Genomic DNA, 5,933 nt, shown 5'->3' with positions numbered 1-5,933 from the left:
TTCATGAAAGCACACGATATCGGCTAAAACAGCCGATTTAGGTATAACGCACAATTAAGGTCATGCCCTCTCAGAAATAGATCTACCAAATAACAATCCCCACTCCACGGTGCTAACAGTGGGGTGTGAGGCAGAATCACACAGGCTGTGATAATGAGCCATGGAATAGTTTTCGCTAGCCATTAGATCTACTCAAGATCAAACATGCCTTAACCGCACGCTATGCACGATCAAGATTGACATAAAACAGCCGATAAAATATAACTCATCGTTTAAAGTGCATATTAGATTAGTTTAGATTAACAAACGATGGGTTAACAAAGATATAAGGCTGATCTAGATCAATCCCAATTGGGCGAAGTTATATTATTGTAATTAAAGAAATAATGGAAGCAATAAGCAATATCAATAACTTAATGAATCTATCTGAAGGAACGCCACCCTTAGATAGAGCCTGATAACTTGACCTTAATCTAGTTCGAGCAGTGAAGGTCGACCGGATCGATGCAGCCTTACTTGAACTAGATAAGAGTCGATAACTAACTCATACCAGAGTCGCAGTGGAGGTCGACCGGATCGATGCAGCCGTACGAACAGAGGTATAAGCCATGACGGTACTTACAGACAAGCAGTGGAGGTCGACCTGATCGATGCAGCCGTACTTGCTGAAGAACTCGCCGAGATCTACTCTATTCCTACTCCTAAGGGGTGGCCGGAACCAAAAAAAAAGTAAATAACTGGTATTTGATTGATTGTGTGTCTTTTACAATAGCCGGGGTTTGATATTTATACCCGAGACCTGCGCATGACTACTGTCTAAGCACGACTCATCATAATTTTTGACCCTATAGAAAACATTCCTAATTTAAGATAATTTGGACTCTAATCTTTTCCTTTTTGTAGAGTCCAACATGCCTCGTCCTGGCGCCGATCATAGCCTTTGTCGTTATCCGCTAGCGCTATCTGAAGAAAAGCCGATTCTGGTTTTGCATCTGAATTAGCTGGTTTCGATCTGCACACAATTGATTCCTTAATGACATGATCTTGGGAGCTTTTGAGTCCCTGTTACTCTTCTTCCAAATTTTGGTGTAAACGTCATGTAAGAGACGGGTTGAACCTTTTTCGGACAAATTAATGGACATTTAATCCGCATTTTTCCATCATCCCGCTTTCCATTACCCTCGCCTCCCGGTACCCTCGCTCGCTCATTTCCACGGTACAACTCAGTCATAACCTCGTGGGAAACCCTTGGCCTCTCCTCCCATGATCCCCAGCGAGGGAGAGAGGCTAGGAGTGACCCCACATAATACTAAACTTCCTACTCTAAAAATATACTAAAGTTTTTACATGGTATGCACATCAATTGTTACCATGCGAATCCAATACTAAACTAGCTACTCCAATTAGAGGGGTAAGTTATTATAAAACATATGACAAAGAGTCAGGAAAACATGACTTGCTGCCAACTGGGGGCATTTATTAAAAACTGAGGGTAGCAGCAAAAAAAAGTTGCAACCTAGGGGCAAATTATTAGAACAAGCATTGCATAAGCTACCAACTAGGGAGGCAAATTATTGTATAGCCCACCATATGAGTCAGGAAACATGACTTTATGACAATTCCAGGGACATTTATTAAAAAAGGGCAAGAGTAGCACAAAAAAAAAGACAAGTTGCACCCCTGAGGGGCAAAATATTAGAAAAAATGTTGCATAAGCTGCAACTTAGGGGGAAAGTTATTATATAACTAATATGTAGAATTTAGGAAGACATTCATACCTAAAAGGGAAAATAAAATAATGAAACTCATAACTCATTAAACTAAAATAAAAATTGAAACATAAAAATAAAATATTAAAAGCAAAATATATAGAAGAATAGTTAATATGCAAGATTTAGGAAGGCATTCGAACCTGAAAGGGAAACCAAAAAACTGAAATAGCTACCACAAACTTAAACTGAAATTGACAAAAAAGCTGAAGACTAAAGTAGACATAATGAAAAACAAATAACTGAAACATAAAACTAAAACTAAAGTAGGCATTCGAACCTGAAAGGAAAACTAAACCACTGAAATAACTATGAGAAAATGAAACTAAAAATGACATGAAGAAAATTTATCTGAAATTGAAAATAGAAACTAAAAAGTAAAGTAGACAGAATGAAAAAAAAAACATGTGGCTGAAATTGAAAATGACAACCACAAAATTCAACTAAAAACTAAAGAAGACAAAATGAAAAACGAAAAACATGAATTGAAAAATACAAAATGAAAAAATAAAGTAAACTCAATGAAAAACAAAAAAATAAAACTGAAATTACAAGATACTAAAACTAAAATAGACAACCAAAAAATAGACACAATAAAAAACAAAAAAATGAAACTAAAATTACCAAAAAATGAAAATGAAATTGACAAATAGAAGATGAAAACTGAAAAAAATGAAAACCAAAAGAAAAACAAGAACGATAAAAAATATAAAAAAGAAAAGAACTGAAATTGACAAATATATAATAAAAAAACTAAAAGAAAACAATGAAATAAAAACGTTAAAACGGACACACATGACACATGAACGGTGGTTCATGTCGTTTTGTGCACCAAGAGACATCCTTGGTACGACGCGTGTATGGCTGTGCTCCTGGAGATCCATCGTACTGGACAGAGGGACCTGCTAGCAGCTAGCTTTGACATGGCCAGGCCGCGTGCGGCAGGGGTCGCTCGCTCCCACCCAAGCGCGACCCCAGGCAACGCACGGGCAATTTTGCTATCAATTACAAATTAGCAGTCTACTGTCTACACATCATACTAGCACCATTAAGGAGAGTTCAACAATTGATCATGAGACTTTAGAAAAGCTTCCTTTGATAGCAGCGAGTTTTGCACACACATCTCGCATATCAGGTCTCTGTTTTGGAGATCCCAATGGCAACCAATGGAATAATGTAGCTCTGCATCCATACTTCTGTACACGGTTGAGATTCCCCATGCAACATATGGGGATCTAGAATCTCTGCAAGCCTATCTGGGAACATGGATTCAGCAAAATTGTGAAGATTAAGTCCGTCGACAAACATTTCATCAGTTGGGCGTTTTCCTATAAGCATCTCTAGGAGAAGCACTCCAAAGCTATACACATCACCTCGTGTGGAGATTCCGCAGCCCATCCCGTAGTCTGCAAAAGTTTGTAATGCTCTTAGTACTATAAAATTCATGCATAATAGGCAAAAAAAGGGAAATGGGATCAAACTTACCAGGGGCCAAGTATCAAATTGTTCCTTGGATAAGAACTGAGTGTTTCAGGCAACCAGAATCTGGGGAGAGAAACTTTGCTGAACCAAGGTCACCAACACGTGCAGTCATATCATAATCCAAAAGAACATTGCTCGGCTTCAAATCACAGTGAACTAAAGGCGGTACCAGTTGGTTGTGAAGATAATCCAGGGCAGAAGCCACATCTGTTAATATGCTTATTGGTTGTCCCAAGCTTAATGTTCTCTTTGGCCTTTCAGTCTGTCGATTAGGATGAAGCCACCTTTCAAGGCTGCCATTAGCCATGAACTGAAAGACTATTGCTTTGAACTCATTATTTTCTGCATCCAAACTTGAGCACAGAGTCACAGATTTAAGAATATTTCAGTGGCGTATAATTCTTAGCACCTCACACTCTGTTAAGTAACTGTCATGCGCACCGCGTTCATTCAAGTTGAATACTTTGATGGCAACAATGTCAGTGTCAAACTTGAACCTGCCAAGATAAACTGATCCAGTACGAGTCGAACCGATTCTATGGACGGGCGAGAACCAATTTGTAGCTTTAGCTACGTCACCATAGCCATAGGATACCTTCTTCAGTGTCTCCTGGTGGCTTGGATACATTTCCACATCTCTTCTCCTGAGGCCGAGAAAACACAACACATTCCATCTGCTAATGAACTCTGTAAACGTACACACTAGTCTCATGGTCCAACAAGTAACAAGCTTCAACATATACCATATGTTACTCAACAGATACCATATGTTACTGTGCAGTGCAGACATATGCACTTCCATTTCCCTCCAAAGAGCAAACGAACAGAACAACAGTAGCAGGAGAGCTATAGTGACTGTGGGTATGAGCACTGCCATGAACAGCACATGGTTCTTACGGTTCTTTGTTTTAGTATCTGATGAGATGCTAGGGCAAGGTGGTAGTGATAGCATGGGTAAGTTTGAACACAGCCTCTTGTTGCCATCCAAATGTACCATAGTGGAATTTGCAAACATACCTCTTGTCGGAATTGGTCCTTCAAAGTTGTTGAAGGACAGATCAAGTTGGTCTAACATAGTGAAGTTCTCAAAGAATTCAGGCACATTACCAGACAAGTCATTTCGAGAAAGGTTTATATAGATCGAATTTGTTAACCAGCTGAATGTTGCAGGAATTTCCCCTTGAAACTTGTTTCCTTCCATGCTAAGTGATGATAGAGCAGAGCATCCTCCAGGCCAATGAAGTCGTCCAGAAAGAAGATTGTTGGAAACATTCAGAAGAACAAGATCTGTTGATCTGCACATTGCCTCTGGTAGTTGCCCGGTGAGATTGTTGTGCGATAAATCAATAGTCAACGAAAGGGGACAACCAGAAAAACTAAAAAATAGTTCTTCTGGTATGGATCCATTAAGGTTGTTAGCAGATAGGTTTAGATGACTCAGCGCCAAGCACTGACCCAAACTACTAGGTTTGCTTCCAGTCAAGTTGTTGTCATCAAGAAAAAGGTTTCCCAATTGGGCAATGTTACCAACTGTGGAAGAGATTTCTCCTGATAATTTGTTCTTGGATAGGTTTAGGATAAATAGGTCTCGCATTTTCCCTATTGTATCAGGTATGCTTCCCGAAAGCAAATTGTTTTCCATGCTAAGTTCAGTGAGGTTAACAAGATTGCTTATCCCAACAGGTATGGAGCCTGATATTTGGTTCGAGCCAAGCAACAAACTGTCTAGGTTTTTGGACAGATTGCAAACTGATCTTGGTAGCCTCCCTTTCAGTATATTTTCTTCCAAAGATAGTCTTTTCAGCAAGGAACAATTCGTCAGAGAGGCAAAGAACGTCCAATCATGTGCTTCTAGCCGATTCCTTCCTAGGAGCACTTGATTCAAATTTGCCAAAGACCCAAGAAATGGAATACGGCCATGCAAGGAGTTATTTGAAAGATCAAGCACTTGGAGGTTCGACATATTTTCTACTGAAGTAGGAATCAGGCCTCCAGACTGTTGCTTTACATAATAAGGACTTGGAGATTTGGTAGTGAGTTACCAATTTCCAATGGTAACTGCCCAACAAGGCCATTGCTGCCTAAACTGAAGTGTTTGAGTGAAGACATATTGTAAAGAGGCAAGGGGATATACCCTGACAAGCAATTGAAGCTCAGATCCAGTTCAAGAAGTTTTGAAATTTGACCCAAACTTTCTGGAATTGATCATGTAAGTTTATTTTGGTCTAGCAAAATAATGCGGAGAGAAGAAATATTTCCTATTGAAGATGGTATGCTTCCTGAAAGCTGATTCTCTGCAAGATTAAGAGTTTGCAGAGTTGCCATATTATGAAAATCTGGAATAGACCCATTTAAGAAATTTCTTTTAAGATTGATGACTTCAAGTCGAGATGAGTCCTTGAACAGACTAGCAGGACAGGCTATTATTTGCAAGGATCAGATCCTGAAGCTTAGGAAGTGTGCCCAACTCCTCAGGGATGGGTCCATGGAACGAATTAGTTCCAAGATCTAACCGTATTATCGAAGTAAGGTTAGCAAGAGACGATGACAATTATCCAGCCAGCTGCAGCGAGCTCAGGTCTAGTGAAACAACTCAGAGTGGAAGAGCCTTTGTTAGCCCACAGGATCACCAGCACGGGTGAGTCGATCACTCACCTACTGTTGCCGACCACGACAAACGTT

At 39.7% G+C, this 5,933-nt stretch overlaps 1 pseudogene; it reads right to left on the bottom strand.

Annotated features, from left to right (window-relative positions):
• Positions 1-2,839: 2,839 nt before the first annotated feature.
• LOC136491661 (putative receptor-like protein kinase At3g47110) lies at positions 2,840-5,360 on the bottom strand (annotated as a pseudogene).
• Positions 5,361-5,933: the final 573 nt, after the last annotated feature.

The sequence above is a fragment of the Miscanthus floridulus genome, chromosome 11 (assembly GCF_019320115.1).
Source record: "Miscanthus floridulus cultivar M001 chromosome 11, ASM1932011v1, whole genome shotgun sequence".
Lineage (NCBI taxonomy): Eukaryota > Viridiplantae > Streptophyta > Magnoliopsida > Poales > Poaceae > Miscanthus > Miscanthus floridulus.
The sequence above is the reverse complement of the archived record's forward strand: the minus strand, read 5'-3'. Positions and strand labels throughout refer to the sequence as shown.